The sequence below is a fragment of the Sphaerodactylus townsendi genome, linkage group LG02 (genome assembly GCF_021028975.2).
Source record: "Sphaerodactylus townsendi isolate TG3544 linkage group LG02, MPM_Stown_v2.3, whole genome shotgun sequence".
Taxonomy (NCBI): Eukaryota; Metazoa; Chordata; class Lepidosauria; order Squamata; family Sphaerodactylidae; genus Sphaerodactylus; species Sphaerodactylus townsendi.
Window position 1 is genome coordinate 55289486 of NC_059426.1, and position 23332 is coordinate 55312817.

General features: G+C 43.6%; 1 long non-coding RNA gene across 1 annotated transcript in view; it reads right to left on the reverse strand.

Annotated features, from left to right (window-relative positions):
* Positions 1-23071, reverse strand: part of LOC125426922 — a 215247-nt gene extending 192176 nt beyond the window's left edge. The window contains exon 1 of the long non-coding RNA XR_007243599.1: positions 22963-23071. This is a non-coding gene — a long non-coding RNA (uncharacterized LOC125426922). The remainder of the gene's footprint in view (positions 1-22962) is intronic.
* Positions 23072-23332: the final 261 nt, after the last annotated feature.

Genomic DNA, 23332 nt, shown 5'->3' on the forward strand with positions numbered 1-23332 from the left:
CAGCAATTGTTACATATGCAGCAACACTGTCAGTAAAGAAGTGTCTTCCAATAAACCACTTGTGATTCATACTGGAAGCAATCTACTACTTCAATTCTGCTGAACATCCTCAGTCCCCATTTCCATAGAACATCCTCAGGTTCACACATAAACATCTATAGAAATGGGTCAACATTTCCTAGCTGTTACTGGATGGCCCTCTCTGTTTCCAGTATACATATGTGAGACAAGTTTAACACTGTTTAGCAATGAAAGAGCAACAGGGAACATATAGCTTACATGGATACATCCCACAGAGATTACTAAGATTTTGCCTATGTAAGAATGTGCAGGATTGCACATATATTTGGAAAGATTCCAGCATGAAGTTTTTGGATTCAAGAAAAGGCTAAAGAGTTGGAACAAGTTGATTGAACAGTGTGATGCACAGTGGACAGAGTAGAAAGATGTCAGAAACTGGGCCGCAAAGAGAGGATGATGAAACAAATTTGGAAGTACACCGCATTATGTCATACACTGCAGGCACTAGTATAGCACCAAGGGGACATGGGGGCATAGCGCACCAAGTGTGCTTCTGAAGGGCGTGGCAAAGGTTGTTCTGGAAGGACATTCTGAAGTTGGTAGCGGAGTGGCAGGTGCGCCCAGGGTTTTATGTGCCCCGGGCACAGTTCCCCCTCACTCTGCCCCTGACTGCAGGAGAACAGCACCGTCATCCCTTGCAGGCACTCAGCTTTTGCTAAATCTAGAGAAAGTTGTCTCTGTAAGTTTTGCATGCTGCTAACTGTCCTTTCGCCTTGTATTCACAGATAAGTGCTGATGCTTTTGTGCCTGCCAGTATGCGTATATCGTGTCTCCTTTTTTTAGCCACTGAATTTCAACAGTCTCCTTCATCCAAATGATGAAGAATGTCATTGGCAAACTGACATATTTGTAGTATGTCTGAATTACTTCCTGAAATATCAGAGATTAGTTCCATGTGAAATCCCCTCTCATATAAATACAGATATAGATCCACATGCCCTTAAAAATACTATAGTGAGCAGTAATTTTATGTTTTCATATATTCGTATCATTGTGATCCAGGCAGGAAACCAAACTTCAGAAAATTTATGATGCCATAACTAAAAAGAAAGATGAAAACTTGCTTATTAGAGGGAAATCCCACTCACCAAAAATATTTTTTCCCTACAGGTATGCTCACAGAATTCATTGTTTAGACTTGACGCTATAGATTTTATTTGCTTGCTTGCTTTATTCTCTCACTGGGTACATTTTTTTAAAAAAAGATCAACAACAACAAATTGGACATGATAAGGGAATAAATCTGTAGTGTCCAAAGTCCAATCTCTGGCCAAGCTCTTTTTTATTAATTCCAATATAGAGGCAAGATCTGCTGAAAGGGAATGAAAAATTGTGGTAACTAGTCAGAAGCAGCTCCGCTGCATGCAAACACCAAAGCTAGCCTATTCCTTCCCCATGTCCCTATGCAATGTGGAAACAAAGCTTGTCGTTTTAGTAATGCTGTCTTGATTACCTGTTTAATTCAGGAAGGGCCGTTGTAACTATTGTAATAGCTGCAAGAGCACGCAGCAAGATAAACTCAAGTAAAACAAACTGCAGTCATCTCGATGCAGTGCACCTACCCAGTTTTATCTAAACAACTTCTGATTTGTGTTATCTCTTTTAGTTTGGGTGCTTATTCCCTGAGAATGGCGGGTGGCGGGGGCTCTTTTGACTGCTATGATTACCTTGTTTGAAAGCTTTCTCTGCTCCACCAGCACTATGGCCCCCTCCTCCAAATTCTTCCTATCATAAATTTTGCATTACTTGGTGCACAATAACGCGCCCCAAAATTAAATAAACAATTTAATTAATTTAATTAAAATTAAATATTAAACATATTGTGTATGAGGATCCTGTGCCTTTGATTTAATTGGGCAGGAGAACCCAAAGCAGTTTGGGTAACAGTGAAAAATAATTAAAAACAACAAGTAGGGGTTGCCTCTGGGTATGAAGAATAGTCGGGGAGCTTTCTCCTGAGAAAGGTTTCCTTAATTAAAACTAAACTAATCTTGGAAAAAATACACACTTGATAAGCATTTCATAATACAAATCATAATCCACAAAAAGTGAAGCGCGTATTTCTTCTACATGATGCACAGAAAGAAACTTAAGTAATTTTCTTCCTGCCACAAGGTGCTCTTTCGCCACACAGGTGACAGAATGGGAGAAGGCACCAAGTGGAGCTAGTGAAAACTCTCAGCTGCACTTAGGCCTGGGTAAATAGTTGTGGGTCATTTATAAAAAGACCCAGAAAGTCCATCGATCTGAAACAGTGTTTCATAGAAGTGCTCCTAATCATGTCTTAGCTGTTGGAAAGTAACAAGCAGAAAATCGTCATAGTAACCTTGTTCCTTTTCTTTCCTTTTATACAGCTTTCGCCAGTTCCAGTAACCTGATTTTAAAAATGAGCCATGATTCATGCTGGCAGATGGGTCTTTTGGTTACATTTTCCAAAGCCAGGAATAAGGAGCTGTGTAGAGCTTTCACAGTCATCCTTAAACACCTTCCATTCATAATGCACCGTATTCTTGCCTGCACTAGAGGAAGGACAGTAGCTGATTTATACACCAGCTCCCCATCATGGTTGTTGCCAAATGCTTGCATTTATACAATCCATAGTGAAAAATATGAATGCTATGAAGAACTTGGATGCATGCCAAGATAGCATGCTCTCTATCCTGGACATCAAACAGAGGGCTTTGAATTCTCTCTCTCTCTCTCTCTCTCTCTCTCTCACACACACACACACACACACACACACACACACACCTGTTCTCCTACAGGCTTGCCAATGCTGACAGGTTTTCTATGCCATTTCAAGAAAAATGCTTTTTAAAAAACATACTTGGCTGTAGCAAGGCTCACAAGAGCCTATCTGGGCAACCTGATGTTAAGCAAATATATTGAAAAATAGTCTAATTAACTATTCTGGTGTGGATATCCCAACATGAGGGAACATTTCTGAAGCTAGTCTTTTAAAGTCACAGTTTTATTTGAAGGAACTTTATGGATCTGGAATATACAAGTGAAGACCTACATCAATGTGTGGAAATATTTTTTGTGTATTTTTATATATGTACATTCCCATTTTATTTTCTTACACTCACACGCCCATATGCAAGCATATTTATATTATACACACAATGCTTAAATGCACTTAACATTACTTACCAACAAACACACCAGGAGGTGAACAACACTTGACTAGGTGTGCAACGTAAGACACTACCTTTCGCTACTGATCTCCTTTCCACTTCCAGTTTCTGGCCCACTTCAACCTAAGCCTGGAGTGCAGCCTGTTCGTTAACATTCCATAACACCTAAACAGCTGAACAAATTGACTGATATCTATAAACTGAAGCCAGAATCCTTACAGCTAACAGCTTTGGCCTTTCAAGGATTGCAACCAATGCTCAACTTTACTCCCTTCTCTCCTTTTTGCAGATTTTATGTGGTTGGGGGCAACACATGGCAAAACCACTACTTTTAGACCATTCTGTGTGTTGTATTCTATACAGTCTTATTCATCATCCACTATTCAACAAATTCAAAGATACAATCAGAGGCATACTTACTTGGACATAAATGCCTTTGATCTCAGTAGGATTTACTTCTGAGTATACATGCTTAGGCACTCTCAGGATTGCGGTACTATTTTGATGTATCATTTTTCTCTCTGTAGCCGTAATGACTGCTCTAAAAGTATTTATTCGCTTCATTTATAATTCCTTCCTCTCCAATGGGAAAACAAAATGACTTACTGCAGCTTCCTCTCCTCCATTTTATCATCTCAACAACCTCAAATTAAGCTAACAGCAAACATCCACAGCAGAATGGGGGCTTTAACTTTGGTCTCCCAGATTCTGGCCCAACACTTTAACCACTGCAACTGCTTTGAGTGTGTAAATGTACCATGCCTATGTACAATACAACTCTTCTAAGGACTCTTTAAAATGAAAACTCTGGAAAAACCAATGAACAGGCATAGATATGCTACAGGGAATAGCACGAGATAGAAATGAGGCAAATTCAGGGCACACTGTCATGAAGATTTCTTGAACTGTTTTGCAGCAGTGCTCAGTAGCACGTTTCTGCTAGCCTTCAAGTGAACCAAACTAGATCATTGTTACCACATTTTAAAGGTATTGCCTGCAGTCCTGCATTTACGCATGGGGCAGCAGCATGTGTGTACACCTGCAAATGTCTTCAGATTATCTGCTGCAGCTACTTATATGGCTGAGTGGGCAGGCTGTTTTTCAGTTTCAAACTGGCGGGCATGTTGAGCAATGCAAGCAGATGAAGCAGATGTGTGACTGCTCTCTTCCTTGCTTGCCCACAATGTTCTTTAACATCATATCCTGTACCTTTCAGTCATTCAGCCTCTGACTGAAGAGAAGTTTATTTATTCCAGGTGTCAAGTGAAGATGTTGTATTGCAGCCCAGGATAACTCATGAATATCTTTTTAAGTTGCTTAATTAAAATCAATTGAATCTTTCTTGAAATAAGTAAATATGGAAGAAACACAATGAAATATCCTTGCAGGTGTAAATAAATTCAGAAATACATGCGTATCATCCCCTATCCTATCAAGACTGAAAAAGAAAACGCATTTTCTGAGATTCTTGCTGAAGTGCTATCAGAATGATTAGATAGTCTCATGCAACCCACACTTGAAATATTCTGGTGTTTGGGGGATAGCCCAAATGATGTGAAGCTCACATGACCATACAAAAACCTTCCAATCTGCCTCTTCTGATGTGATGAGGTGAGCACCTCTCTGAGCTTAGAAGAAGAAATTTCACAAGGAAATCAATATATCAGAACTGTGAACAATGATCAGTCATCATATGGATAAGAAAAAAGTTATACTTAGATCTTTATAGGTTTGAAATTTTTGAACAGAATATTTGATGATGGAGGTTTTGGATGTTTACAAATGTACATAAGCTCCACAATCCACTATTTTCTGTAACAGTGCTTTCTTTTGTTCTTCACAATCTTTATAAAAATAAATAACCTGTGAACTATTCGATCAACTAGCTCAGAGATTTTTCTCTCTCTTTCCCAAGGATGGAACTAAGAACATAGCTGTGAAATTAAAACTTTATGTTTTGCATGTTTGAAAATTATCTGGCGTGCTGTTTTGTTCAATCAATATGGCAAACAGAAAAGGGCCAGAGATAGAAGAACCTCCCAAACTCTTGTGTGTTGGCATTCACAAAGGCTATAGAGCTGTAGGGTAACTATAAAGTTTTAAAATCCTGAGCAGAGTACAGCAGATGAAGGTGACTGTTTTATTTCATTTGGCATTTCCTCAATAATCCCTGCTTCCTAGCCAATTCTTTAATTGCTGTGTTTATGTCATGTACATATTTTAACTCTGTTTTTAATTATTTTAATGATGTGCTTTGGGATAATGGTGGTAAAATGTGATCTTATCATGTGTGTTTTAAATTGTTAGCCACATCGTGAGGTGAGATACAAATTTTGTAAATAAATAAATAAATGTAATATCAGCTAAACAAAATTGGAAAATTTGCTCTTCCTCACCACAGCTTTGCCTGCAGTGATTGATAGTGTCTGATAGAAGCAGAGGCGTAGCTGGGCCACAGTGCGCCCAGTGCGCACTGTGTTTTCCATCCCCCTCTGTGTAGCACCCTGCCCCGCAGCCCCCCACACACACACACACACGTACCTTTCTTCAGCCTGGAGAAGCAGCCTGTTGGGAACTACACTTCCCATGAGACCGTGGGGCTCACAAGGTCTCCTGGGAAATGTAGTTCCCGCCAGGCTATTTTCAGCCTGAAGGGAACAGGCCGCTTCTTCAGCCTGCACTATCCCAATAAGGTAAGTGTGGGGGCAGGGGGGGCACCGCAGGGGAGCATGGAAGTGGGGTGCCGCAGGGGGCGGGGATGATTTCCCCCCCCCAGGCATATGCACAGTGCAACACGCACTCCCCGGCCCCCTGGTAGCTTTGCCTCTGGATAGAAGCAAGCTTGATTCTGAACTGGGATCAATGGGACACAAGACCAATCTAGTCCTTATTCCCATGTACCCCTTTCTTTCCTTCATGTCAGTGAACATGCATCATTCATTCCTTTGAGAGAAAAGTGAAAGTAATATGATATTATGATCAGTGCCAGGAAGACTCGTCTTCAAACCTGCACTCAGTGAAGCTCACTGTCTGAAGTCGAATCTACCTAATGAAGTTGATAATAAAGCAGAAAAGACCGAGACATTCATGTTGTCCTGAGCGCCTTCAAAAAAGTGAAGCATAAAAAAATCTATCAGATAAAAGCAGTGTGGTGTAGTGGTTAAAAGTAGAGGACTCTGGTGAACTGGGTTTGATTCCCTAATTTTGCACATCAAGGCTGCTGGGTTACCTTGGATTAGACACAGTTCTTCAAAACTCTCTCAGTCCCACTTACCTCACAAGTTGTTTGTTGTACGGAGAGGAAGGGCAATGATTTTGCACACTGTTGAGACTCCGTACAGTTGAGAAAGGTGGGATGTAAATCTAAACTCTTCTTCATTGTACTTGGAGATGTCGTTGCAGCAAGGGCCAAACCCAGTGGTGGGATTCAGCAGGTTCGCACCACTTCGGCAGAACCAGTTGTTAAAATGGTGCTTGTAAACAACCAGTTTTTAAACTATTTGAATCCCACCACTGGCCAAACCTGCCATCTACCACTCCCTTGGATCTTCAAAGGAGCCTCAATACCTCCGTGTTCATGCAAAGGTGACAGAGAGGCATCATAATCCACAGAAGGCCTCATCTATAACTCTTCTGTCTTCCCCAAACACAATCAACACCTTACTAGTAGCTACTTATTTCTCTTCTGTATGGACGTAAGCACAGAATGATGACAATCTCATTTAGGTCACTGTCAACATTCACCAAACTCATCTGGGATTGCCACCATTCAGATCTGAAAGTCAACCTTACTGAATCTGCTACACATCTACTGTAAAATTATGACACACCACAAGACATTCACATGACTATTTATATAAAACTGAGCTTTTGGGGGAAAGAGGCCCTGTTGGATAAGGCCCCTTGGATCAATAGTCCTTGGTTATGATGTCATTCACTCATTTAGGGCAAATATTTGGCTGGTTTCCTTCATTCTCTCTTCCTTTTGCATAACTGAGAAAAGACAGAGCTAGAAATAGTCTTCAAGCAACTGCATGTTCACTAAGGGCCCATTCCTAACAGTGTTTTGCATTGAGAACACATGTGGAACAAAATACTCCTTGTGAACACACTATAACACAGCCATGCATTCAGTTTCTATGAGGTCAGTATTGCTGTCCTCATTCTACTAAATCATCAGCAAATTAGTAAGCATACACCTATGAAATATATATATATATGAAATATATGATATATATATATGAAATATATATATATGTTTTCCTAACAAGGAAGATATATGTAAAATTCTTTCCATCTTCTTTTCTGAAAGACTTACATACTTCCCCCTTTGAGCTCAGTGTTAGTGATTGTAGCATTTTTGGATTCCATCTAACCAGTTTCTCTACTGATAAAAAGGGAGGAAAGAGTCCCATTTTAAAAAACCTAACCTAAAGATCATGGGATCTGCATGGATAAAAGTCATCTGGGACAGGAGCTGTAAAAGGGAAAGGAGCTCAACAAGATAGAATGAAAAATCTGGCAAGACCCAACACAATTAGCACAGAGTTTTGCCGGGGGTGGGAAGGTGTACCATCAGAAGGAAATTCTGATAGTTCATCCATTTCCAGACTACCAAATAGACATTCAAGAGAGCGAACAGAGCAGAGAAGAATGATGGTCATTTGCAAGTGAAATATTCCTGAACAATATCTGGAATTAAATTAATTATTGTATGTGAATGCATATTGCAGGGATGACACAAGAAAGTGTTGTTACATTCAGGAAACAACAGAAATCTTTCCAAAGCACATCGAGCTCCTGTAAGTTTTCATGTTTGTGCCTATTAAGGACACAAATCTGGTATATTAGATGTTGCCAATAAACAAAATTCCCACTAGTTTTAGTAAAATTACAGATCATACGGTGTTTCCTCCACTCTCCAGCAGTACTGAATGCAGTACATCTCCCAAGGTTGCTCTAGAAAGACTGTTAACATGAGGAGCAAAGAAACTAGATTTGTGAAACATGGTAAACAATGCAAAGCTGTCCTCCAGGGAGATCTATAGACTGCGGACCTAATTTGCAGTCTTGCTGAAGAGTCATCTCTACATAATAGCAGAAAATGAAGACAAAATTCACACAAGGCTTGCTATTCTCCACTTCGTGACTCAGTTCATTGATGTCTATAGGATGACTTGTAGGACGAAGCACTGCCAAGCCCAGACAGGCCTCTATATGCCATCCAAAAGATACACATCATTTCAGTTGCTCGAGCATGGATATAAACTCTTCACTGATTTGCCAGCCTTAGGTTTTCCAACAACTCCATGTATTTCTTTGATTTTTATTTCCTTTGAACTGTCAGCAACATGTTCAGCATTCAAAATTATTCTAACATTGGCATCCATACAGCCCACCATTCTCAAAGATGCTTATCACTTGTATCCATATATTAGGTAGTTCTGTTTGGGATAAGCACATGCTAGATTTCCAAGTTATCATTTGTTTTGTTTTAATTACAGTTCAGGGCGGGTTTTTTTTTTTTCTTAATTGCATATTCACCATCAGAATAAATGTCTTGCCAATTCCTTTGTAAATTAGAGAACTTAATTTGTAATTAAATGCAGCTTGTAACATATTCTTTGGTGCACCACTGATTTCAGAAGACTCTAGGCAAGCTCTAGCCCAAATTTTAAAAAATTCTGATTTCCACTGGTTTCAAAGGGGTGGAAACTATGCCCATGTTCAAATCTCCTGCTGAAATCAAAGGGACTTAAAAGGTTTTATGCCTAATAAAGGTTTTTGGATTGGATTGGATTTGGATTGGATTGGATTTAAAAGGCTGAACCTTAGTTGGACTTAGCTAAAAACTGTAGTGAATCAATTGTAGCTTCATAGATTGCCCTATGAGTTTGTTACAGAATCATCGTGTAATATTTGAGGTGATTATTAGACATATGTCCTCTCGTCACTAGTACCTTCTCAAGAATCAGTTTGGTATAGTAATTACAGTGTTGGACTGGAACTGGCAAGGCCCCTGTTTAAATCCCTACTCAGTTACAAAGCTTAATGGGGCAATCACTGTATCTAAACCTAACCTACTTGGCAGAGATGTTGTGAAGATAAAATGGAGGTGCAGAGAGCCATGAATGGTGCCTTGTGGGAAAAATTGAATTAAAATGCAATAGATTATACATCTGTCTCTCCCTTTCCTCGTCCTCACCCTTTATTTATTTTCCAAGATTCACATTGCATTTCTCAGCACAAAAGGTGACAAGATGTCTTTGCTATCTCTGCTGTTGAAATCCTGATTATAAGCTCTTTGTGGTAGAAAAGCTTATGTTCCATCCTAAGCAATCAATAAGAACAATGGGACATTGCTGTCTTTTAATTTTGTATTGCAATTGAAGTTGAGTTAGTTGAAGACCTTTGAAATCCCTGTTCTTTTACAAATTATAATATGTAACATAATATTAACATTATAACTCCCATAATTTATGCAGCACTTTTCATTTCACACCTTTCTTTGCAATTCCTCCTCATATTAACACCACCACACTGCAAGTTCTGCTATATAAAAAAGGATTTTTTTTTTCATTTCAGTGACTCAGGGAAACACAGGCATAGAGTGAATACAACATTCAAATATTTGGGGGAAAATATTTTATGCATATATACCGTCCAAAAAAATGGACTACAACCCCCTGTTGAGTATATACTTGGTAGCATACCCAAGACTGTTGCTGTATATATATAAAACTGCAATTTTGCCTCAAACATCAGCGATGGAGATCCATATTTTGTTTCCTGCAAGTAACAAACAGCAGGTAACAAGTGCAATTCACTAAATTCCCATATATGTCCAGTTGCAAACTTTTATTGAGCTGCACCTATCTCATGGATGTGCATGTTAAATCATTCAGATATTATCTGCCTATTATGTTTTTTTTAGGCCCAAGGAACTCATTATGCCTGGATTTCCCCTGCTTGGTTTTATGGAATATGTGTAAAGTACCAACAAGTTGCAGCCAATTTATGGTAACCGCAGCAATGGGCCTTCAAAGGTAAGTGAGAAGCAGAGATCGTTTGCCATTGCCTTCCTCTGCAGAGTCTTCTTTGGGCACCTCCCTTCCAAGTACTGACCCTGCTTAGCCTCCAAGATATGATGAGATCAGGCTACATACCACCCCACTTTCCCTCCTCAATACAGGCTGCGTACTCTAACTTCGAGCCTTGTTATTTCACAGACTGGAATACATTAATGTATTATTCTTAAGTCAATATATTCATTTAGATAGGTGGGAATCCTATATACTCAACACTTAAGGTGAAGCCAAAATACCAAGAAGAAGAAGAAGAAGAAGAGGAAGAGGAAGAGGAAGAGGAGGAGGAGGAGTTTGGCTTTATATCCCCCCTTTTTCTCCTGTAGGAGACTCAAAGGGGCTTACAATCTCCTTGCCCTTTCCCCCTCACAACAAACACCCTGTGGAGCTGAACTTTTTTAGACAGAAAAGTGCACAAGCTGTCCCCATATCAGTGAGGCATCTCCAGGAAAACTCTACTTGGTAGAAAAAAGAGAGACTTGCACTTCTCAATTCTCTTGTATGCTTGTCCTGGCCCGAACCAGTCAGAGGCCACTTAAAGGAAACTCCATACGCAAAAGCTGGACGAAAGATCTCTTCAGCTCCTGCCATCTGAGTCAGTTCCTCAAGCAATCTTATGGAGATGGAACCTCTAGGACAAATTATATTCATGATCTATTTTTACCAAGGTCTACCTTCACAATATACAGTCAGAAGACGACATAAATCTCTAACACACATTTGCATGCTACAGAATTCTTGTACAGATGTTTGAACATCTCAGACTTCATTTACACTTATCATGGATTCAACGGTAAGCTTTAAAATGTTGTAGCAATTAACAGTGGAGATTAGGAGGTATCCTGGATACACTGTATTCTTCAACTGTCCTTCTATCTAAGCCCTGTTCTAGATTTCACATTTAAACTTAATTCCAAAATATATCTTTAACAGGTGTGATCCCCACAGCAGGCTTGACCTGGTACTTATCAGCAATGCTCAAGTACCCGCTGGCTCATCTCATGCCCTGTTGACCAGTTGCAAACCAAGACAGGATTTTTTGATGATCAGTTTGATAGTTCATCAGTCAGTTTGTGAGTGCTTGACATGTTCTTTCACTGTATTCTTTACCAAAAATACAGTACAGCACAACTGGCCCATGCTGAATCTTACCCAGCTCAATTCTGCTACTTCCCCATCTTTGCTACATAACTGCCATGCTCAGCAGAGCATTATGTAAGTAGGCAATTATACCATTCACAAATCATACATATTGCTCCTCAATAATTGCTGGGTCTCAATGAAATCCGACCCTGCAGTGTTCGTCTAAGTCGACTTTAGTCATGATAATGGCTACTGATCAATTTCAGTCAGCAGACTCTTTTCACATGCATCGTTTGGGGAAATCTGACTGCAAACTGGTTCAGCAGGCATTCAGGACTGCTCACTGCAAAGCAAACAAACCAAGTGATAGGCTCACATTTGATTGCTACCTTTGAATGCTGGACGTTTGACCATCGAACCAGTTCACAATGAAATTCTCAGCATCCCTAGTAGCTGCGCACTATAGCCATATCTGTTCAGACCCGTCTAACAGATATTCTCACTGCAAGAACAATACCTACCTGGTGTAACAGGAAGGGAACAGATCAGCACAGCCAAAATAATATCAAGGCATAACCTGCGACAAGATAGACAGGCCCAAACAGAACAATAAAACACCAACTAAAACTACAATACATACAGTTCTTCACTCAAACCAGTTCAATGCATCATTAATGATGCCTCTCTCTCTCTCTCATAGGCTCATTCCGCACACGCAGAATAATGCAGTTTCAAGCTGCTTTCAGGGCTCTTTGAAGCTGTGCGGAATGGCAAAAACAGTTGTGAAAGCAGCTTGAAAGTGCATTATTTTGCGTGTGCGGAATGAGCCATAGGCAATATAAGCAAACCTTTTCTTGCCCACAGACCAGCTTCTAATCTTCAGACACTTCTCATCTACAATAAAACACTTCATAACCCAGATACAGGCTCTAGGACCAGGATCTGCAACAAACCAAGAAGCCAACTCTGTCACCATATTCACTCAGGCTCATTCCGCACATGCAGAATAATGCACTTTCAAACTGCCTTCAGAGCTCTTTGAAGCTGTGCAGAATGGCAAAATCCACTTGCAAACAGTTGTGAAAGTGGTTTGAAAACGCATTATTTTGCGTGTGCGGAAGGGGCCTCAGAAAGCACATTCACCAGATCTAGCAAATATCACCCATAATATCTCAAGTTCATTCACTTGTTCACCTTCAAACATTATATATGTCATCAAATGTCAAAAATCCCCTTCTACTCTTTATATCAGGCAAACAAGGACAGCCCCTACACAGAAGAATGGGCATAAACTGAACATCAAAAATTACAACACTCAACACCAGTGGGAATATACTTTAATTTTTTAGCTCATTTTCATTGCAGACCTAAGAATACCAGACCTTAAATGGAGAAGCTTCAAGAGGAGATTACAACATGAGATTGTTGAACTGGAAATCATTCACAAATTCAGAACAAATGATCCCACAGAGCAGAAACATAGGATTTTTATCTTATTACAAATTCTGTTTTCTGTCCCTTTCAAGCTGTCCCCTGCTCTAATCAAGCTGATTACATTTTGCATTATACCTCTACATCCTTTTTCTTTGAAGCATTCCCTTCCCCCCACCCCCCACCCCCCATCACACCAATTCAGACTGGGATATAAGCACTCAAGGATCCCTATTCATACTTGGTATCTGATGAAGAGAGGGATGACTGCCAAAAGCTCAAGAGCAGCAGTGGCATAGTGGTTAAGAGCAGGTGCGTTCTAGTCTGAAGGAACCAGGTTTGATTCTTTGCTCTGCCATTTGAGCTGTGGAGGCTTATCTGGGGAATTCAGATTAGCCTGTGCATGCCCACACATGCCAGCTGGGTGACCTTGGGCTAGTCACAGCTTTTCAGAGCTCTCTCAGCCCCACTCACCTCACAGGGTGTTTGTTGTGAGGGGGGAAGGGCAAGGAGATTGTAAACTCCTTTGAGTTTCCTACAGGAGAGAAAGGGGGATCTAAATCCAAATTATTATTATTATTATTATTATTATTATTATTATTATTATTATTATTATTATTATTATTATTATTATTATTATTATTAGTCTCTAAGGTGCTACTGAACTCAAATCTTCTTAGGATTTACATCATTCAAAAGTATATGCAGGAACCATATGATCTGAAAATTAGCTGTAGCTCTTCATCTCATGTTTTATTGAACATGTGGCAATAAATATAATTTTTATATTTTCTGAATAATCTAATCAAGGTTTTGTTGATAGTATAGATTAAGTTCCATCACTTTTATCCTTGTTTTCAATTCTGGAGAGTCACAACTGAAGCAAAGCCTTCATTTCCAGTTTCTCAGATCTATAAACTCCTACAGAGGTGCTCCAGGCTATAACTCTGATTTTAGATAATATCTGTTATTTCACAACTTGAATGCTACCAGTAGAGAGAGCACCCTCTGCTGCAAGAGGGACAGTGTTAACAGCTAAATTCTGTGGGTGAAAAATGTTTCTTCTCCTCGAGTACAACTCATTGACAATAGACCAACACCTTCCCACCAAAACCATTCACTTAAGATAAAATTGCTGTGTAATGTAAAAGCTGCAAAGGGAGTCTAAGAATGTGTTAAGTAAGCAGAACTCTTTTAAGTATCCCACTTCCTGTTTTTTGGGCTGTTCTGTGAGCATTGCAATAGCCCATTGTGGCAAACCCATCTGTTCTAAGCTCGGGAAGGGACATTTTCTACAGTGAGGAAAGGGGTAGCAGACATAGTGGCTGCATTTCCATCCCCAGATCTTATCTTCACCTTTTTCAACCCATGAAATATTCCTGCCTTTACTGGAGATAGGGGGTGCACATTGGAAAGCTTTCCATCCATTCCTGTTATTCCATGGAGGCTCTGCTTTTACTACCCACACCATCTCAGCCATCTCAAGCCTTCTCCTCAACTGCTATCTTCCACCATTGGCAATATCTTTTTTTCCCTGTTTGGCATACTCCATTAATCATTATTGGCCTCCTCCCTAAGTTTTAGTGTTATATCTGTTCACAGGTTTTGTTGAATTATTGTACATATAATTTAGCTAGCCAGCCCAATCCATGGGGGGAGTTGTTTTACAATGGCTGGGGATGGTGTCACTGTGGTGCAGCTGTACCACCTCCAAAATGGTTTCAGGTGGCATGGGAAGCAAGAAAAATGGCAGAAATCCCAGGTTACTCTGCAAAACCTCCATGAAGTCCAATGGGCTGTGCCTGCCTTTTTGCCAGGATAAGTCCACGCTGGCTAAAGAGGTGTCCCCCAGGCCAAAAGAGCACAGAAAGCCAACTAAAGTCAGTTTCACCCTTGGGAATGTCCCTGGAACACCCATAGCAGAACTCCTTTACCTGCACCAGAAAAGGACCAGCACTGATGCTTCCACGGTGCCCAAGAATTGTGCTGCTGTGCACCTCCCCTGCACTGGCAGAAGAGTCCCTGAATCAACATTCATCCCCATTTTGCCACAGAAGTAGAACTGCTGCCAGCCCAGGGATTACACTGCTTCCAACGTGGTTCCCCCTCCCCTCCCCTCCCCTCCCCTCCCCACCCCACACACACCCACTTTGCACTGTAAATGTTTTTCAATGTGGAAATGCTTTAAAATGTGATGTTCAACATTCGGGTGGCCCTAATTTGGTTGGAAAGGTGGCATAGAAATGTTTTAAATAAATAAATGGTAAGACAGATAGGAGCAACCTTGTATTGTTGATTAAATGAAATGTATGATAAATATCTGCATGGCACACATTTGGCAACCAGATGCATTGAATGGCTAGTGGATGCAACCCAGTAGGACATTCATAGACAACTCACTGAGCCAGGACAGACATCGGCAACCTGGACCATGTCTCTGAGCATAACTGTTGAAGAACAAGGCCCCTATATCTCACCACAAGTAGGGCTGAACCCTACTGCCTCCCATCTCCTTGACTCCAGTGAAATGACAATAAAGCTGTTTATAGGCTGCAGCTGGACATGAAAGACTTTCCTGAAAAGCAAGCAACAACTTTGCTCCCTCTAAAATAAGCAACTTTTTAATACCTGCCTGGTGCAAAGAAGCGTGCACAGCTGGTAGGATATATTTCCATTTGCCTACTTTGCAGTTTTTAGCCAAACAGCAGTTTTATTTTAACTTCATGGTTTGGGGGTGCTAGTAGAGGAGAAAAATATATATTTCCATGCCCAGAATGTGGCTTTTAACACTGAACACTATTAGGTCAATATTAATGCAAACAGCAGTTTTATTTTAACTTCATGGTTTGGGGGATCAATCAATGTGTGCTAGTAGAGGAGAAAAATATATATTTCCATGCCCAGAATGGGGCTTTTAAAACTGAACACTATTAGGTCAATATTAATGCAATGCAATTCTAAGCAGAGTTACCTCAATGTATTGTTGAAGGCTTTCACGGCCGGACTCAACTGGTTCTGGTGGGTTTTCCGGGCTGTGTGGCCATGGTCTTCTTGCATGGTCTTCCTGTAGGAGACTCAAAGGGCCTTACAATCTCCTTCCCTCTGTGATACACCTCTGAAGATGCCAGCCACAGATGCAGGTGAAACGTTAGGAACAAGATCCACCAGACCATGGCCACACAGCTCGGAAAACCCACCAGAACCAGAGTTACCTCAGTCTAAAACCCGTTGATTTCAATGGACTTCAAAAGATATACCTCTGCTTAGAAAAAAAGAAGAAGAGTTTGGATTTATACCCCACTTTTCTCTCCTGTAAGGAGACTCAAGGTGGTTTACAAACTCCTTCCTTTCTTCTCCCCACAACAAACACCTTGTGAGGTAGGCGCAGCAGAGAGAGTTCTGAGAGACAGTGACTAAGGTCACCCAGCAGGTTTCATGTAGGGAAACAAATCCAGTTCACCTGGTTAGAGTCTGCCCCATATGGAGGAGTGAGGATCAAACCCAGTTCTGCAGTCCACCACTCTCCACCACTACACCACGCTGGCTCTGTGTGCCAATGCTTAAAATTGCATTGTAGTTATTGATGGTTGTGTGTGTCCATTCGTACTGCAGATGTATATTAATTTAATGCTGGTTCTTGAGAATGGTAGTTACTTGGTGGTGCTGAGAATGATTGTAAGATGCTGCCCAGACTCCTCCTTCTTCCAGAACCAGAATTCCTGGTATCTCCTGGAAAGATGGAATGTGAAAAAGTGTATAGATATACTCCCCCAAGATGTTTGTAGATGAGCTACAAGCATGCCACGTATGGCATATTTATTTATTTATTTATTTATTGTATTTGTATACCGCCCTCCCCGAAGGCTCAGGGCGGTTTCCAACAAAATAAAAATTTAAAACATCATATATATAAGTTAATTAAAATACATAAAATACATAAAATATTATGATTGTACAAAGAAAGCAGCTGGAATTCTACATTTGTAAACATAGCATAGGAAGAATGGATTATGAAGAATGAAAATCCAGATCCGTCCAAATTCTCTGTCACTTGGGATCCAGACAAACTGGTATTTTTTTCACTAGCATGTCTGGAATCTGCACTGGACTTTAGCCTGAGCAGCCGATGGACTCAAGTCTATCTGCTCTGGCTTCACAAGCGCTATGCAGGATATAGCAGTAATCTTAGGTCATTTTTGGCACATTAGCAAACTCAAGTCTGTACTAAAGAGAGACGAAAGAGGAAACAGGTTTGCCAGCTATCTGGAGAAAAATGCCTTGCCCCTAATGTAGGGGCTTGTTGGTGACATTGTTTAGCAGATGATGTCATTTCCCTCCATGCCATAAACAGCAACACTGTCCACTTCCACACAAAATAAAGGTAAAAGAAGTCCCCAGTGCAAGCACCAACTCAGTACTGATACATGGGGCTGACATCACATCCAAATGCATCCAAATGTTGACTAGGCAGACTGTCTTTCTGGGAGGGTTTGCCACTGCCTTCCACAATCCTCTACGCTTCCTGGATACCCATTTTACTACCTGAAGCCGACTTCCTAGGCAGTTAACCATTCTGCACACATTAAGCCTCTATTGAAGGGGAAAGGCATTTTTCTCCAGGCCTGTTAACAACCCTGAGAGTAACCCACACCCTAAGAGGGACTCCCCCTTTCCTCTTCCAGATGTGCAGAAGCCTATCATGTGAAGGGTCCCTTCCAGGTGAGAAATCACCCTGGGCAGGCCTTTGAAGAGGTCGGGAGGGGAGGGCGAGCAGGAGGAGAGCCCTGTGGCTGCCTCGTTGTTGTTTTTCCCCCGGAAGGGATGGGCGAGTGGAGCGGGGCTGCTTCTCTTTAAACGCTTAAGCGTCGCCAATAAAGAGCTTGCGAGCTCCTCGGTTCATATTAACATTAATCACGTTTTAACAAGGCCACTTCGCCGCGCCAAGAAAGCCGAGAGCTCAAATGGTTTCAGGCTCTCCCTTTGCCTTTATTGTAATGATGAACCGTCAAACGTTTATGATTGATTTACCGGCGGGTGCTTAATTGATACCTTGCTCTCCTGCTGCAGAGGCGGCTCTCTGGGGCGCTGACATCCTCCAGTCTATTTCCAGTCATTGTTTCTGGGGCTACTCATTCCTTCGGAGAGAGAAGGGTTGGGGGGAACCATCTCCGCGCTTCCCCAAATGCCATGCCCCAGTTTCTACCACTGCCTACGGGACGGTCCTCTCTGATGGAAGCCTTGTGGCTAGAGGGCCCTCCTAATCCAGGATGCCGAGAGAGACCTTGTGGTCCTCCCTGCTTCCCTTCTACAAATGTCCTTCCCCGAGCCTAAGTCTTTCCTTCGTCCTAAAAGAGTGGACTGGATAGCCACCGTCTTGGCCAAGGGAAAACCATCCATTATCCCTTTGAGCGGAAGCTAGTGACGGGCTTCTCTTTCAGTGCAGGGATCAGGCACTTTAGGGGCGGTTGGCACTTTAGGGGCAGCCTAGGCACAAACGAGCCACAGGGAGGCAAATGCGCCGCGATCCTGAAAGCAATTAACCCGCAAGCGTCAAACCACTTACTTCCGAAACAAAGCAAACCGCCCTGTGACTTTTGCTGAAGCCCTGCACGCTAGTCATATGCCATCGAAGATCGTGCCGTTACGACTGCTGTTACTACGACTACCATCACTACTGCTGCTGCTGGTGTCAGTATTAGTAAGCAACATTCACGAGGTTTTTATAATAACAGAGGCAAAGGAGAGGCTACTGCTCCTGAAACCTTACAACCAGAGTGTTTCCAACCCACTTAGGAACGGAGTATTTGAACATCTGTCCCTGCTGTTCAATAGACTCTCGTGTAAGTGTTCGAGGTTAGCATCTACCAGTTTCTGGCATAGTTCGATCGTAGATGAGGCTGGAAGCCACCCTGAGTGAGTCAGTGTCCCTTTCGCAGTAAGAGGACTGCTGGCCCAGTTCAAAAGTAAGAGGAAAAGCTCGTACAGTCGCCCTGGGCCACCCACCCCTCTTTTGACCCCCATACCCCTGCTGCTTTCTTCAGTTTTCCCCTGCAAGGGCCTCATCGACCTGTGAAGATGGTGTCAGACCGCAACCATGCTGGTCTGCAGAAGAACAGCCAAAACCTTAGCAACCTTGAACATCTTTAGGATGTTGTGGGTTTCCTGGGTTGTATGTGTTGGAAGAGAAGGACTTTATGCTGTTTCATGCCTTGACCCACAGAGGGGGTTTTACTAGATAGCCAGTGGCTAGATAGGGACCTAGGGATAGATAGGGATAGTGGCTAGATAGGGACCTAGGGACCTTTACTCTATCCCTTTGATATTAGACTGATACTCTTCTCCATTTTACTTTCACCATGCCTAGAGGGAGGATGCAACTGTCTCCATCTAGCTAGACTAGGATAGATTAGTGACTCTATCTACCTACCTGTCTATCCAGAATGGAGTTCACCAATAAATACTCTTTTTATTAGATTAAAAACTACAACTGACTCTGACTTTCTTTTGTGCAAGCTCACACGCACATGGGATCTTCACATGCACGCACATGAGGTAAGGTTTCTGCTGTGCTCTCAGCCACCCGTGCACTCTGCTCAATGTGAACAGGGATAATCCCCATTACCAGGTGATTATTCCAACAGGATGGCCGTGTTCCAGTAGTACTTTCTCCTGATGTTTCACCTGCATCTGTGGGTGGCATCTTCAGAGAATTCTGGCCGTGAAAGCCTCCGACAATACCTCTAGCCTCTTGTTGGTCCCTAAGATCCTATTGGTCACAACAGCATGCCTTGTTGTTCATGTGCTGCTCCCATACAACATTTAACTTTGTGATGATCACAGGCAATCTATTGCGGGGAGGACGAGGGGGGGTGCCAGGATGACCGGGGCACCTTAGTCGATTTAAAAGGCGCCAGGTGTATCTTAAGGGTGCGTGCATATGGGGCGGAACCATGTGAATGGCATGAAGGTCCTCGGTTGCTCCTTTGTCGGCCCTGCACAGTTTGGGAACCGCCTCCCAAGTGGCTTTTGGGCCACGGCAGGCCGAGCCGGTCACCAGAAGGGAGTGGCTGCGATCTTTCCCGTCTGCACCAGTACCGGGGAAGTGTGGGTGATACAGCAGTCTTACCCTGTTGCGTCTTCTTGAGCAGAGCCAGGTTGCGCCCCTCTGCTCCTCTCTGCACCTGGCTCTTCATCAGGCGACCTGAGTCAAGGGAGGGGATCAGCAATGTTGGGAGGGGCGCCTCCTCTTCCTCCTCCCTTTCCCTCATGTTGCAGGTGCGTCTCTCTCCCCTTCCCCGAGCTTAACTCTGAATGAAAAACGCCGGGGCCTTTGAAATGTTTGCTAGGGCCAACTCAGACTTTCTTGCGCATCCGTTAAAAGCACGCACGCACACACACACACACACACCCTCGAGATGCGGCGTTTGCGAGCGATTCCCAGCCGGAGGTCCCGACACCTGGGCAAGTTGGCTCTCTCCGCCCCGGCAAGTGTTCGGGCTGGGTGTTGAAGCTGCTCGGTTTGCGCTCGATCCTTATCTGCCAGAATGGTACTCAGCAGGCCGGCGGTTGCGTCAGGAGTGGCTCCGAATGAGCCCCTGCATTTGGGAACGAGTTTCCCTTTCACACGCTTACAAAAACACAACAGCCCTGCGAAAAGTTGGCCCTTGACTTCGGGAGAGCGCTAAGAACCCCAGCGCCAAACCCCACCCCCCCCGGAGCTGCTGGCCTCCGTTGGCATCGACGCCCCAGCTGGCCCTTCTGGCCACTGGTTTCTCCGGGAGTTTCCCTCCTCCCTTACAAGTATTCCTTTAAACCCGCAGCCTGTCCAGACTGACTGGGTCCCCTCTCGAGGAAGTGCGTTTCCTCCGCAAGCGCCTCTGCCTTTCACTTGCCAGCCAAGGGCTCCTCGCCCCCCGGCCCTGCTCTGCTGCCAGCTGATCCCAACACCCGTCGCCCAGCCCCGCCGCCGCCCAAACTTAAGCCAGTGGCCGCCGCTGCGCAAATCTGGGGCCGTTTACTCGGAAGTAAGGCTCGCTTAATAGCATTTCCCGAAATGCGGCTTGGAGCTGGGCGCCTCCCGCAGAGAAAGGGAAGGAGGAGACGGTTCGCAGCCGCTTGACGGCTCCGACTTGGGAAGAAAACCAGGTTCCTGGCAAGCAGTTCTAAGCAGCCGACAGAATCTCAAAGCGGCTTCGGGGAAAAATGTGCCCCCTGCCCGTCTTTTTCCAGCTCTCGCGAACTTTTCTCGCGGAAGGAATCTTCTGCGACCCAAGTTTTTCAGAAACTCATGTTTTTTCAGAGCAACTTCCTGGCACTGCTGCCCCACCCCCGGTTTTGTGAGAAAGCTTATGGATCGCGTCCTTTTCTGTCACCCAAAGTTGCACTGCGAGAAGGCGGGCGGGCGGGCGGGCGGGGGGGGGGGGCTCTCGTAAGGAAAGATTCGCTCACCTGGTCCTCCTCAGATCCCAGAGCCCAGGCCTTTCAAAGGGCTCCGCCGAGGTCTCGGGTCTCCGGCCTGACTCAGCCGGACGAGACCTTCATTAGCAAGTTTACAGGCGCTCTTTCAAGCCCCTGTTTCACTGCGGCTGCTTTTGCACCCAGAGCTACACCTCTCCCCACCACCACCCCACCCGTGCCAACCCCGAGACAAAGAAAAAGGTTGCTTCTCTCTTGATCTTTCACTTTCCACCACTCGGCTTCAAGGCACTGGAAGAACTCTTTTGTAAAGAGAGAGAGAGAGCAAAGGCGCTCGCGCTCCCACTTGCAAACTTTTTTCCAATCAAAGCAGTATTTCCTCTCGGGTCCTTGCTTCCACTTGCCGAAAAATGTAACCAATTTTTAAAAATGCTGCTGATGGCACTGGGCAGAGCTTGTGCTCAACTGTCTCAGACATTCATACGGTTCCCCACCCGAGCACACACTTCAGGCGCCTGCCATAAGTTTGCATGGTGTCGCCGTCGTTTCTGAAGTCCGGCCAGAGTTTTAAAAGTGAGCAGAAACTTAGCAATGTGAGGAAAGCCCTTCGTACAAGCGAGTACAAGCGAAGGTAAAGAAAGATTCGCCTCTTGCTTAGGCCTCTTCCGCACATGCCGAATAATGCACTTTCAATCCACTTTCGCAATTGTTTGAAAGTGAATTTTGCTATTCCGCACAGTAAAACCCAGCTGCAAAGTGCACTGAAAGTGGATTGAAAGTGCATTATTCGGCATGTGCGGTCGAGAGTCAGGTCAACTTCACATCAATTGGGGAAAGTCAGGCCAACTTCACATCAATTGGACCAGAAAGGACCTTCTGTACAGCTTCCCTCCCATCCTGCTTGCCAGCCACAACTGTCCAAAAGAAAATAACATGCAAAGCATTTCCTGCAGAATATTTTTCTCACCAGTGATAATACAAATATAAATAGTAATAAGCAGATATTTTCTATAGCTCAACAGTCTGCACTATTATTCCCTTTGCAACCTTTTTGCCTCTTTAAAGTCCAAAGTGCACTAAAGAGTTTTTAGAAAGAAAGAAAGAAAGAAAGAAAGAAAGAAAGAAAGAAAGAAAGAAAGAAAGAAAGAAAGAAAGAAAGAAAGAAAGAAAGAAAGAAAGAAAGAAAGAAAGAAAGAAAGAAAGAATCTCTTTGCCTGTCCTCGGGCTCTAAGGGAGCCGATAATTCTTCAAGTGTTCAACTTCCTAGGAAATAGTTTCCATTCTTCCTCTTAAGGAAGCGTCTAAATACAGGCTGGAGGTGAAGGTCAACCAAGCAGCTGTTTTCAAAGGCTGCGGCGGGTGGGGCACCTTAAACAAACATGGCTGTGATTAGGGAGGCGCGCCAAGGGTCGTCTTCGCAGCTCCTTCGTGCCTTCCTGGTTCTCTTGCCAAGGCTACGCTAGAGAGTCGCCTCCGCTGCCGGTTTTCGAGCCAGTCGAGCTGTTTCTTTGGCACCAGGCACATTTCCCCTTTTCTAACCTCTGTGCTCTAACCCACTTTAAGGCCATTTTGCTTTGTTTTAAGGGGGGGAGTATATTTCATCCGACGCGCCCCCCCCCTCCGGCCCACGCGTACCCTTTCCCCCACATTGTCCGGCTACCCCAAACACTAGCGCGCTGCAGATAAACATGGTTAGAAAAGCATTGCCACGGGGGTCGGTGAAATCTGACCTTTGACCGGGGAAGAGGGAGCTCACAATAGTGTCTGCTTTGATTCCTGGAAGGCGGGACAAGGAACAAGCTTCTTGACAGACGTCTTCGGCCAAGGCACCTCCAGAGGAAGAGGGGGGGACAAATGAGCGCGTGGCCGGCCCTGGCAAGACCAAAGGGCCTGGCCAGGGCGAAGCAGCCCCCATCTGAATATGGAAAACCCCGACAGGGTGATCCGAGCTCTCTTTGTGCTCTTGGAGCAGGAGAAAGAGGACAGGAAGTCTTCAGGGGGAGGCACTTGACAGTAGGCCTGGCCTGGTCTGGGGAGGGCGGGGAGTGGTCGCTTCACACATGTCTAGACGTTTTCCTTGGGTCACTGCACATATGGAAT